Below are 14,496 nucleotides of genomic sequence, written 5' to 3' on the forward strand. Positions count from 1 at the left end.
TTTGTCCTGAAACGCGCGATTTCATTTCAATTTTATCCAATTACACAATATTGCTTATGTGGCGCTGATGTGTGGCATGCAACATCAGCGCCACTGTAATACCCCAAATATTTTAGAATAATTAAGTCGTGCCACGTGTCGTGAATTTTGATAAATTAAATTAAGAAGGATTTAATTTAATTATATCGGGAATTTAAAGTAATTTTTATTGAGCAGATTAGCGGGATTAAAGGAAAAGGGTTAGAAAATTAATATAAAATAAATTATAAATTCCGAGATAAGAATTATTTCGCCGAGGTCCACGAAATAGTTTATAGTATTTATGGTAAACGTCTCGAATCAATCGGAGACCTTTTAAAATTTGGACGCGGATACGTTTTGGACTAAAGTGCAACTTTTGAAAAGTTTAAGTGCTAAAATGTAAATTAGCCAATTGAGTCTCAAGAATAGAAATTAGAGGATTTTTGACGAGAAATAATAATTTTAGAATTATATTATTTATTTGGATATATATAATACGTATGTAATTTAGTTAAAGTAATCGTTAAGTTAAAATAGAAAGTTTAATAGAGAAATGGTTTAAGTTAAAGAGTTCAAGGACCAAAGTGCAAATTAACCAGAATATATAAGATTTCCTTCAGGTGAAGGAATGATCCAGAGCCTCAAAAATCTTTCATCAGTTTTATTCCTTTCTCTCGCTCACGGTTCCATCGCTCGATCTCGTTTCTTGTCCGTTTCCGACATTTAATAGCTCGAATTGATCGTATTCCAGAAGCGAATCACGGTAAGCTTGACGTTTTCTCGTTTAAACGAATATATTTTGAGTTATATCGATTTAAAGTTTTAGGCCACGAAACGATTATATCGTTTTAATCGATTATAATTGAATTATAGTGTTTTGGGGTTAGATTACGTGTTTAGAGTGTGTTGGAGCGTTTTTGGATCGAAAGAACGTCGGAAAATCGTTAAATTGCGGGATGGTGTGTGCGGCACGCCCGCGAAGCGGGGGGTGCGCCCGCGTATGGCGGCGGCACGCCCGCATAGGCGGGCGATGCGCTAGCATAGACGGGAGACGCGCCCGCATAGGCGTGCGCCCGCATAGGCGGGCGACGCGCCCGCATATGCGGGGCGTGTGTCCGCAATCCGCTCCTCGGGATGTATGTCCGCCGCCCGCACGAGTCGGCCGCTCGCCCGCAAAGAAAATTCGCCGATCGACTTAATTTCGAAAAATTTATCGTACGCGCATATCGAGATTTGAAATCAATTGGTATTCGATTAATTATCGAATAGTTTGAGACGTTAACCTGGCGAGGTTAAACGAGAATCGATTTTAAAGTAATATTTAATCCGTAAACGAGTTAGATACCGTTTATCGGAATATACGTGGGAAGCACGACGATTAATAAAAGTAGTGTGTCGTGTCTCGAGTCTAGAGTCAATCTTAGAATAGGATTCTGACGTAAGTCAATTATTTTTAAAATAATTTTAGATCCGGCGAGGCAAGAAGCCGCTGGAACAGGAGCTCGGGAAACTAGACGATTCTGAGCACCAGAGTACTTTTGGAATAAGCGGTCACTGTGAGTTTATACGATTTGCTTTTAAAGTATTTATTTAAGCAATTATTTTATATTGCTTTATATTTGATCTGCATGTTCTATATGCGAAACTTTTATATGAATTGCGCATACGCTTGATTTGAAACCAGTATTGATCCGATGGAACGTGCTACCTATTGAGCGGCAATAGGACTGTGTGATCACCAGTTTTGATTTGATACAGCTGTGAGTTGATTATAAATATGAAATTTGAGATTTGAGGTACAATTTTGATACGAATGAGCACTCGGCTACGGTGTAGTCTGGAGTCCCCGTATCTAGTGGGCTGGGCCCACCAGTGGGTTGGATCCACCAGTGAGTTGGACTCACAACTTGATATTAATGATTGGGTTGCATGATGAATGATTAATATGTTTGCGGATTAGGGTTTCAATCAGATCCTATACTTGGCTACATGAGGTTTGAACGTTATTGCATTGTTTTATGATTTATAAAATACTTATTAGTAAATGTATAAACTCACTCAGTATATTACCATATACTGACCCCTCACAGTCTTTCTCTCAGATAAAAATATTTTAAAGAACGGACTTCCTTCTCTTGTTCCAGAAGTCTACAATAGTGAAAGAGTATGTCAGGGACGTTTTCTTCGTAGAGTTGCAGTAGTCGATAGATGTCTGTGTGTAATGTAAGATTCAAATTCAAACGGTATATTTAAATGGGTAACTCTGATTTGATATAAAAGTATATTATATATATCTTATTTAATTATAAAGATCATATTTTAACCGTTTGATTTCTTTAACCAATTACCATAAGTGGAATTGGTTACGATTATGATTAGAGACAGGGCAGTGCTGGACATGAGATGTCGCTCAGTAAGACCCTAGTATATAAGAGTGATTCGCGATAGTTTCAGAAAGCAATAAAGATATTTTTGATATTTATAGTAATGATGTTAAAAAGGATTTTCTGAGAATGTTTTATATAGAATAATATATTTAATTCGCGAAAAATTTATAGTGGTTTTAGGCTTGCTACGGGTTCCAAAGCTAGCACTCTCGTTCCCTAGCGCCGGTCTCGGCTCATTAAATTGGGTCGTGACAGCCACGTAGGCGTTGATAGGAGTAAAATACTCCTATATCTAGAGTCGTTTCCATTACGTTTTAATACATTTTAGCACGTATTTTGAAGTGTTTTGGTGCCTTATCGTATGTGTATGCGTTTTAGGAGCATTGGAGCGTAATGGAGACTATTTGGCCCCAAAAGCGGAAAGAACCGGCAAAGAATCGATTCGGCAAAGTCTTGGAGCAAGAAAACGACGAAGAGGCATTTTTAAAGGAGGTCACGATCTGGACCTTGAGGGTCACGATCGTGACCTAGCATCAGAAATGTACCGAGAGAAATGCTCCAAAGGTGGTCACGATCTGGACCATGAGGGTCACGATCTGGACCAGTGCAAAATTAATTCTCAGCTTTCAAATTTTAAAGGCTCAAGACTTAGGCCCACTTTCTTATTTGGGCAAACACTCTTGTAATATGTTGTCTTTTATTACCTTTCTAGGAGTACTATATAAACAACTTTATCTCTTCTTTCAGGGTATGTCTCATTAGTGTAGGAGACATCAATTTTAGTGTAACTTTTAATTCTTATTGTTCTCTCTACTCTTAGAATAAAATCAACATTGTTCTTGCTGTTCTTGAGGATTATTTCCAGATTTTTGTAACTTGGGTTTATCTTCATTAATGCAAGCTTTTGGTTTTCTATCTTCATTATCTTGTTTATGATATGTCTTCCCTTCTTACTTAAAGTAATTACTTCTATCTCTTTAATGCTTTATTGTTCTTGTTGTTTGATTGTTGTTGATTTAGCCATGGTTGGTTAAATCCCCTTGTTTGGGGTTGATATGAATCCTAGTTAATGCATGATTGGGTTAGGGTTTGGGTTAGTTTAGTAGTTCTAATTAATGCTCCTAAGGCTTGCTTAGACTAGCTACCTAAGTATTGTTGTTAGATTAAGATTCACCTTGAGAGAGGGTTTATTAATTGCAAAGAATTAATTAGATGCTTAATTAGTGACACCATGAGAGTGGGTTAGTAATTAAGTGGCCTTTGAGTTGTGATTTATTGTAATTGCTCTAATTGTGTTTAGTGCTACGAGAGTAGGTTAAGCTTGATTAGTTGTGGTTTTGTAGCTCTTTGAGACTCGAGAGAGCGAGAGTTGCGATTTAGAAACGCTTGGCCCTCGTTTTATGACCCTACACTGGAATACCGAGAATGCATGACCTAGGTGGATTGTCGACCTCCAAACCTCGTTTATCATTTGAATTCTCGTTAATTCTTAATCGTTTTAGTCTTTTATAATCGCCAATTTAGTTGTTAATTGCTAGATTAGTGTTAGTTATTGGTTAGTTGTTTAGTTGTTACTAAAAACCAATATCTTTTCATTGCTTTCTGAATTAAAGTTCAAAATCATATTTCACTCACTTTAAACCTCTCATCTCTGTGGGTTCGACAACACGGACTTAAAGTCCACTTTTATTACAAGTTGGTGAGTAAAATTGCCAACATGCGTCACATGAGTAAAATTACATAATTGAAAAAAATTAAAACGAAATGTTGCGTTTCAGGACAAATTGAATAAAATTGAAAAGTTTAGACTTTTGTGAAACTTTCATGAAAGATTTAGCCTTTTCTGATCATTTAGTCTTTTATTTTACTTTAATTATTTTACAATTTATTACTTTTACATTCGAACTCGTAGAATGGAATGTTAGATATGCTTTTGGATTAAAATCAATTTAAAATGATAATTTTAATGCTTTATTTTATGTTTTAAAAATGATATTTAATATTTGAGCAAATTACTCGGACGCCCTTTACATATGTCATAATTTATATTTTTGTCTATTTTGTTTGAAAATCAAATGATACAGTCTTTCATTTTTATTTCCGCCAACGATTTAATCCTTCCGTCTATTTTTTTATGTTAGTCAATCGAGTTAAAAGACTTGACTAATAAAATTTCAATTTCAATTTAGTCGTTAAACTTAATTTTTGACACAAATACAAATTATAAATTTATGAAATTAGATTGCTTAATATATTCAATTTTTTAATTTTTCTTTTACTTCTATTACTTTAATTTTTTAACTTTGATATTCTTTATTTCATTTATTTTTAAAACTAAAAAAAAAATACTTTTATCAAAAACACTAGGCTTAAATGCATCAAAAATTCTCAACTTTCGCGTGTTTTTGGTATTTAACATGAGCTTTAAATTTTTACATGGTTAACACGAACTTTCTAATTTTGCAATTATGTATCACGTTTGTATCTGTTATTCAAAACTGTGCCATTTTACGTGTAAAAGGCACCGTTTTACGTACAAAACGGTGTTGGTGCCATTGTTGTAAAATTTTGAAAGTTTATGTATTTATATGCCAAAATTAAAAGTTCGTGTCAAATACCAAAAACACGCGAAAATTGGTGATTTTTTGTGCATTTAAGCCAAAAAGCCTAAAGTATTAAGAAGGATTAATCCCACTAAAATACCAAACATTTGCAGATTTTATCAGTTATAACCAAATCTTTTAAAATCGGCTAGTTTAGCCATTTTAAGATATTTGAAACCTTTTCTAACCATTCGTGAACCAAACGGAAAAATTAGTCATTCGTGAATGAGTTAAACTAGCCGATTTTGATTGATTTTACTAGAAAATGATTCAAATATCCCATATCATTCAAAATCGGCTAGTTTAGCCTATTTACGCATGACAATTTTTTTAGTTTGATTAACAAATGGCTAAAAAATATTTCAAATATCTCAAAATAGGATAAACTAGCCGATTTTGAAAGGTTTGATTATAACTGAAAAAACACGCAAACATTTGGTATTTTATTGGGATTAATCCGATTAATAAATATTAGTAAAACTTAATTTGAAGCCGTTAACTCGCTAAATTTCATAATAATATGATCTTATCTAGACAAATTAAGAATATAAGTTAAATTTTTTTATTTAGTCTTAGCTTCAGTTGATTACACAAAAAATGGAAACTAAATTCCTAACAAAAATAAAAGTGGAATATTATATCATTTGATTTTCAAATAAAAGGAAATAAGAAGTGAATTATAATATGTGTGGGGTTTAAAAGTACCTTATGTCACTATGTAACGGCTTAACAGTCAATCTAGAGCTGCGCCTTTAAAACCTTTCGTTATGCTTCTTTGCTTTTATGATAAAATCTTTAGAACGACAAGAAAATGTTACGCCTAAGAAAATCACATACTTCTTTGTGTAGTGACATACCCAGAGGATCCTGAGGCATAAGGTTCTCACGTCTTCGTATAGCTAATAATTATTCATGGGCTCTGATTTTTGGGCCCCCTTAAAAAACCCTTTATGTTTAAAAACGATCAAGAAACCCCCTGATATTTGTGATGGCGCACAATAAACCTCGTAAGACCAAAAAATTGCCAAATTCATTAAAATCGGTGACGTGACAACAATTTCCTCGTTTCAGTTGGCACCTCATAAAAAACCCAAATTAAATACCCTAAAATTCAATTAAAAAATTAAAAAAAACCAACACAAGTAAACCTAACCCAATTAAACCCAACCAAATAACTCAACCCCTAACACCCACCAACCACCACCACCGTTCTCTGGCCACCGCTACTCACCTACTATCGTCTTCAGGACCGAATTTTTCCGGCCGTCTTCTTCGATTTGTTCTTCTAGGGAAGAACAGATCCAGGTACAATATGTTCTTCACGAACAGATCTGATTTGTATTCGAAGAAGACAGTCGGATTTATTTTTGGTCATATTGTGGCCGAAAAACGATGACAGTGGGTGGCGGTTAGGGGTGGGTGGTTTTGTTGAGTTTTATTGGGTTGAGTTTTTGATTTTTTAATTGAATTTTAAGATATTTTTAGTTTTTTGAGGTGTCAGTAGACATATTTTATACATGTCTAATATGGAAGCCGAGAAATCGCTGTCACGTCACCGTTTTAATGAAAGTCGGCGTTTTGATCCCAGGGAGCTTTTTGAGCGACGTCATAAATTTCAAAGGGCTTTTTTTATCGTTTTTAAACATCAGAGAGTTTTTTTTATAAAGAGACCCAGAAATCAGGAGTTATGGATAATTATTAGCCTCATAAGCCTAAAGGAAATTTGCAGCCACGATATTTTAAATGTAACTTTTATTTCAACTTATTATTGTGTATACGAATTTTGACAATGTTTATATCTATACTTAATATGTATTAGTGACATGTTTTTAATCAGTTCATACACAAGCTGAGGTGCATTATAATCTATTCAAGGAGTGAACTGCACTGACTGTCCCTGAGGTACATTTCTTTTCTTTCTATTATTGACTAATTTATCTTTTTCAAACAGTCTAAATATCCAGAAAAAGTACTACCATCAATTGTGAGCATACACATACATGGAGGAACTACAAAGATCACTATTATTTCTAAACTCTTTCATCTTCTCATATTGATGAAAATATCGAGAGATAAAAACAAAATACAAAGGTAAAACATTTTTAAACTCACTCTGTTTAATAATTAATTTTTTTAAATGTATAAAAAAAATCTTTTATAGATTTATTTAAAAAAAATAAAATCAAACTATAATAAAAGATAAATTTAAATAAAAAGATGTCCAAATCTAAATTAATTAACTAGGATAATCTTATAGAAATATTAATTTGATCTTATTGTGAAATATACTGATAACATAACACAAGGAAAACAATTGTAAACCTTGAAAATAACAGTCTCTCGGAATTAGATAAGCCCATTTTAAATTTTTAAGTTAATTAGATCCAAAATTTGTATTTTCGGGATCAAATAAGTCCATTTTAATTTTTGGGTCAAATAACTTTTTAATAATTTTATATTTTCCATTTATTTATTAATCATATTTAGCTAAATTTTGATTTGATTTTCACAAAAATAAAAGGTTAATTTCTAAGGATGAAATCAAGGAATAATCACTTTTTTGTTTCTAAATAAATTTTGTTGGAATAATAATACACATATTTTATATAGGATATTTAAAGTATTTGATTTAGTATTATCACATATTTGTGAGGATATTATGCTTGAAAAGATGCTTATTTTGTAGGTTTATGCGTATGGAGTGAAGCAGAACAACTCGGAATAAATTCGTAAAGTTTGGAGCAAATTGAAAAAAAAGCTGACAAAAGTACGAATTTCTCAAAAGTGATGAGTTCCTTGGAACCAGGCACTATTGATGAATCAGCCCGGAAAGCATTCTAAATGTCTTCCTTGCAGAATTCCAAGGAAATGCCGGATTCCCCAAACCAGACACTATTGAGGAATCAGGCACTTTTACATTATGAGTCTAAAACGTGATTTTCCTTTTCCTACGCGATTTTGGTCCCGATTTCAACTACAACTTTTGCAACACATCAAAGACTCCTCCACTATACCAAGACATCTCAAAATTATGTATTCTATCTAGTTTTTCATTATTTTCTTTTCTACAAACAATTTGTCTTAGGTTAATTTTCTATTAGTCCTTAGTTTTATTTGAAGACTTAAACTTTCGAAATTTTAATTCGAATGCTTGTGTTCCGAATAATTCCAGATTTTTATTCAAGTATTTTTATTTCAATCTCTTGTTTTAATTATATTTATTATTATTAATTGCTTAGTTAATTCAAGTATGTCTAGATAAATTAGTTGACTTGAAATATTGTGAGTAGTATGGATGCTAGATCTAAATTCTGAAAACTAATCTTCTATCTTTCTTTGTTAATGCAATCCTTCGTTATTGAGAGTAATGCTTGTGATTGATTGGTCAATAATTGCATGAACTTAGATTAAATTGTGAGGAGGGGACTTAAACAATTTAATTGGAAAAGAGTAATCAAGACATAATTATAAAACATGAGTCTGACCACCATGCTTGCGTTATGTGGTCTATGTGGATTACTAATCGATAATGCGTTTATTATAAATTGTCGTTTATCTTCTATCGTTCTGTAAGCCGTGACAGTAAGAGTGATTCAGGATAACGAGTTATAACCAATAGGCTAGCAATAATATACGATATTGAGCTAGTATCTTCGATTTATCCACCATTGCATGTAACAATTAAAATTGATTGATATAAGTTAGATTTGTAAGGTATCGATAATACATACGAAAGTAATATTCTGAATTATTCGTCGTCGTTGTTTAATCCTTAAATTATTATTTTATGTTTTTATTAGTTTTAATTAAAATCACAGAAATCCTAATTTTATTAGTTCTATAATTCTTAATTAACAATTTTGGTACTGAATTTAATTCTTCATGGGTTCAACTTTTACTTATTATTATATTACTTGATTTATCGACATCGTACATTTGCAATTTTGTGCATCAAATAATCACATCCCAATGAATATCATCAATTTTTATTTTTATTTTATTTTTATTTTTGACTGAACAAAAGTTCAATTAATTTGTTGTTCGATTTTATACCCCGTAGTTTGAATGGTTGTTGGAGGTGTGAAAAGATGACCATATACTGCCATTCATTTTATTGCTTCAGATCTCGTCAACAAAGACTCTTCATACTTATGGGTCAATAAACTAATAAACACTCTAATTTGGGCATTTATACAAGGCCTAATCACTCAAAAACCCCCGACCTTTAATGTTTTTTTCAATTCTACCCTGACGTTGCAAATTTGTCAATTTTACCCACTTTTGAATTTTCCGTTTTCAATTGTACCCCAATTTTTTAACTTTTATTAATTTTTTTACTTAAATGATGAAATCATTCAATTAACTAAGTATAAAGATGAAATTAAATTCTTTTGTATTCAAAAAAGTACAAATAAGTCCTTTATTTTTAAAAACTAATTAAAAACCATAATCAAATTAACACTAATTTAAATTCCTAATTAATTTAACAAAATTTAAATAAATTTTAAAAACATGCAATTAATATATATTAGACGTGGAGAATGTTTTTAAATTTTTTTCAAATAAAAAAGGCATTAATTTAATATTTTAGGGTACAATTGAAACACAAAAATGCAAAATAGGGTAAAATTGACAAATTTACAACGTCAGGGTATGATTGAAAAGGGGCTAAAAGGTCGGGGTTTTTTAAGGTATTAGGCCTTTATACAATTACTTAATCATGTTGTTTTTTCTTGTTTGCTTCTAAGTTGGCTTTGCAAGAGTGTCAAATTGGGGGGCATCATTGTCCATAAACTATGGTCCTCCCTTTCAGGTAATTATTAATTACTTTTCATAGTTTTGTAAGATAAGTTTTTTCCAACCTTGAGACATCTTTCACAAAAGGGAGCAATGCAATTAGTTTAACTCTCTCTAAGTACAGTTAACAAATGTAATTATATTTTAAAAGATAGTTATTCAAATTCAATTTTTTAAAAAAAAGTTAATTTTATAAAAAATTGCCACGTTTACCCGTTTTTTTCTTCATTCTAATCACGTTCTTTAAAAGTTGTCATATAAATTCACAACCTTTCATTTTTTTACAAATCTGTTACCGATGTGAAAATTCTGTGTCTTTCTCCTCCAAAACAAATGTCCTAAGTAATACAAAAAACACCTTCCACTTTCTCTTTTTTCAATTGCGGTTGTCGAGTTAATAAAAGACATCGAGTTTTTACATCGGTGATAGATTTGCAAAAAAATAAAAGGTGCTGAATTTATATGATAACTTTTAAAGGACGTGATTAAATGCAGACTCGGCACTAGTTGTCGTTGACAACACCATAATTATCTATAACGGAAGAAGAAGAACTCAATAATCCCAAAAATATAGGGAATATGATCAAACTTAACCTATCTCAACAAGAAAATAGACTCTCATTGAAGATAGTTGAGTATTTGACTAACACTACAACTCAAATTCAGGGGCATATAAAAAGAAACTAATATCTTAAAAAACCCCGACCTTTTAATCCCTTTTAAATCATATCCTGACGTTGAAAATTTTTCAATTTTACCCTATTTTGCATTTTTGTATTTCAATTGTACCCTGAAAAATTAAATTAACGTCTTTTGCGTTTGAAAATTTGTTTAAAACATTCTCCATGTCTCGCATATATTAATTGTATATTTTTAAAATTTATTTAAATTTAGTTAAATTAATTAATAATTTAAATTAGTGTTAATTTGATTATGATTTTTAATTAGTTTTTAAAAATAAAGGACTTATTTGTACTTTTTTGAATAAAAAAGAATTTAATTTCATGTTTAGACTTAATTAATTGAACGATTTCATCATTTAAGTAAAAAAATTAACAAAATTAAAATATTGGGGTACAATTGAAAACGGAAAATTCAAAAGTGGGTAAAATTGACAAATTTTCAACGTCGGGGTAGAATTGAAAAAAAGTTTAAAGGTGAGGGGTTTTTGAGTGATTAGGCCAAAAGAAAATATATAGGTCAGGTAAAAGAGACATTATTCATTATTGACTGCTACATTCATCTCGTTAAATCAGCCACCAGATTATGATTTAAATATCGGAGAGTGTTCGGACCAATACCGATTTGAATTATTCTGACCTATTCTTTTTTGATAGGTTGATTAGAAGACTACTCTAGCCACGGCAAAACCATTAATTTCAAAAATTGTCAAACAAATTAAATTTAGGATAACTAGGATTTTTGAAGTAAATTATCATCTCGACTTTTGGACATTTTCTCGAGTATTTTTAAACTGTGAAGTCCAATTAAATTATAAGAGAGAAAAACTACGGTTATCTTATTAATTAAATATTAGATTTGGTCATTAAAGTTATTACTATACATTTTCTGATTAATTGATCCCAGAACTAAATTTTGTCTCTTTTTAGTCCCCGAATTTATAAAAAAACAAATATGCCTTTATAGAAGTCTTTCCGTTAAGAGCATTGTGACTTATGCTCTAAAAGTCACGAGTTACTTGTTTAAAAAATGCTACATAACTAACATAATTTCTAACGTAGATCCATCGAAAGATTTGAAGACACGGTTTTCCTGAATTCAGAGACTAGAGCGAGACAAAATTTAGTTTAGACACCAGTAAATCAAAAGACGTATAGTTAAGGACCTAACAATAGGTTAAGCCAAGAATTAAACAAATGTTTCAAAATGTTTTTGCAATTGCACTAAAAAATGAAGGTTGTCTTTAAATAAATAATCAAAAATTAGAGGTTCAATAATTATTTTATGACACTTAATATTTTATTAATTAAAAAGAAAAAAATGTAACTTGATCGATGGTTACTTAAAAAAACTACAGCACTTAGAAGTATAAAAATACAAATCATCAAAATGATCCTATTCAGAAAGTATAAAAATAAAAATCATCAAAATGATCCTATTCAGAAAGCTTATTGAACGTGCAATTTGGCGGAGTGCCCATTCCGCTCAGTAATTTTCCATATCTCAAATTACCAAATGAGTCTAAATTTGACAAATCTGTACCACCGTATGATAAACATGATATATACACATTTGAAAACGGAAATATTTTTTCAATCCATTTAATTAAGGAAAATTGCAGAAAACACTCCGTTTTTTTTAATATTTGTAAAAATACTCCGTTTTTGAAAATTTATTTTTTAACCTTTTTTCGAAATTTATTTGTTTACTCTGAAAATTTGTAAAAATACTCTGCAAACTGTTTGAAATTGTATTTGAAACTGTTTTTTAGAAACCGTTTGAAACTCTATTTGAAACTGTTTTTGAAAACAGTTTCAAATTATTTTTCAATAAACCGTTTGAAACTCTATTATAAACTATTTTTGAAACGGTTTATAAAACAGTTTCAAATTGTATTTTTTTAAAACCGTTTGAAACTCTATTTGAAACTATATACGAAAAGTTTTGTAAAACGGTTCAAATTGTGTTTTTTGAAACTGTTTGCAACTGTTTGAAATTGTTTGCAACTGTTTGAAACTGCGGAGTAAAAAAATAAATATTTAAATTTTTTAGGTACGTTTGCAAACTTTCAGTTTATGAGTTAAATTTTGCAAATATTTTTAGTTTTTTAGGTATTTTGCTAAACTTCCCTTTAATTAATCGTGTCAAAAGTCAAATTCAAACACGACATGTTTATTTAACGGTTAACATGTATAGAAAATTTACTAAAAAAATGTCATAATAATTGCATGTTGAACCTATGTAACACGTTTATTTGAAGCATTAACCTATTTAACACATTTTTTAAGTAAATGAGTATAATTAAACAACAAATTTTGAAAAAAAAAACATAAATCTTAGTACGACAAGCAGCAATTAGTAAGTTATGCGTGTTATATGAGTGTATTTGGTAACATATAATAACTTAACTAATTAACATAACTAAAAAACATGTTTAAACATGTCTTAAACGGGTTAGACGAGTCTAACCTGCCATTTAACCGTATTATAAATGCATTGATCCGTTTATGACAAAATTTATATAAAGTTAACTCGAACCGGCTTAATTTTGTTTCATGTCATATAAACGGATCGTATCAGAAATTGTCTATTCTAAATGAGTTCAATTACAAAAAAAATCATTAATAATAATTTAAATCTTCGCTTAATTAAAAAAAAGCAAAATTCAAAAAGGGTACTATCAAAATTCCACAAGAAAAAATATAACATCAATTAAGAAAGATTAAAAAAAATCCATAAAGAAAAACATAATGGATCTGAAATTTAAATTTATTAAACTAAAATAATTTAGTACTGAAAAAAAAACAGATTATGGGTGATCAATTACCTAACGGGAGATGCCATATTAAAAATTCTGACTAAGAAAGGGGAAAAAAGGGAGACCATTAGAGTTAAAACAAGCTTTCTTTTAGAAAAAAAGATTTAGAACTAATTAAATCTTACAAATTTTAAACATACAACCACAATCTTGTAAAATTCATAATTTTCTAAATTTTATAATTTGATAATCAATCATATAGGGACAAAGTTACCACAATCCTGGAAAAATGAAAATCTTCTGAAATTGCATGAAAATTAAGTTTTGGAATCATTTATTTTGATGAGATTGTATGATGATAAGAACATGGAATGCTTACAGAACAAGAGAATCAATGGTTGAGAAATGGCTTTCATGTCATGTATCAGACAATAACATCATTGCTTGTTTAAAAGCTAAGATTAAACCAACGGTGGGTAAGTAACAACTCATCAATCTCCACTCCATTTTTATCCATTTATTATTCTATTTCACAGCCCATCAAATATTATTTTCAATTTCATAACTCATTTTCAAAGATAAAATCAGTTATCACAACATCTATGATTGAAGGAGAGGTGGCTAGGATGAATAAGAAATATTTATGTCAATTCTTCACATATCAAACTAAAAGACATGATATTTTCAAGATATAATATCATAAAAATTCACCAATTAATGTGTCACGTAAACACCATGTTTGAATTTGGAAAAAATAAAAATTGTTGTATTTTTCTGACACGTTTTGAAAGACGTGATTGTATTGAGAAAAAAATGTAATTTTAGTGAACTTTTACAACATTAATCCTATTTTCAATACGATGTGGATTATTAAATCATAATAGTAAATAGTGTTTTAACTTCATATATTTCAATTAAGTGAAATCATAATATTCCTATCTTCGTTTTTCTTTTAGTATTTAAACAACCTTATGAGTTGTTGAACGACAGTTTTTTAATATCTTGAGACGTGATTTGTTATTTTCCAAATTTTGATATTCTTTGAATCAACGATTATTTGATGCATATTGCCTAGTATTCTTTTTATTGAATCAATAGGTGTTAGAAGTTAATTGTTGGCATTATTTTATAATCAACAGCTTTTAAAATTATCTTGTTCTTATTGTGATTTCTGCTACATCAAATATCTGGCCGAGTAATAGTGAGATAAACAAAACTTCCAACAACTGTTCTATAAAGATTCGAATCT

The sequence above is a fragment of the Mercurialis annua genome, linkage group LG1-X (assembly GCF_937616625.2).
Source record: "Mercurialis annua linkage group LG1-X, ddMerAnnu1.2, whole genome shotgun sequence".
Classification (NCBI taxonomy): Eukaryota; Viridiplantae; Streptophyta; class Magnoliopsida; order Malpighiales; family Euphorbiaceae; genus Mercurialis; species Mercurialis annua.